The following is a 266-nucleotide window of genomic DNA, read 5'->3' on the forward strand; positions in this document are numbered from 1 at the left end:
CATTTCTGAGGGATAACAAAGCACTGAGAATGCAAGTACTCACTTAATCTAAGTGCAACCAATGATTTAGATGGGTTTTAAGCTATGACTTTTTTTTTTTTTTTTGAACACAAAGCTATGACTAAAACTAGAAAGCAATAACAAAATGATACTTTCTTGACTAAGGGAAAAGAGAACTCATGGGCATAGGGATTAGACCTTGGGTGATCACGTTTCGAACTAAGGATGACAAATGATCAATCAAACTATCTACCTTAAGCCTAGAC

Source organism: Brassica oleracea, chromosome C2 (genome assembly GCF_000695525.1).
Source record: "Brassica oleracea var. oleracea cultivar TO1000 chromosome C2, BOL, whole genome shotgun sequence".
Lineage (NCBI taxonomy): Eukaryota > Viridiplantae > Streptophyta > Magnoliopsida > Brassicales > Brassicaceae > Brassica > Brassica oleracea.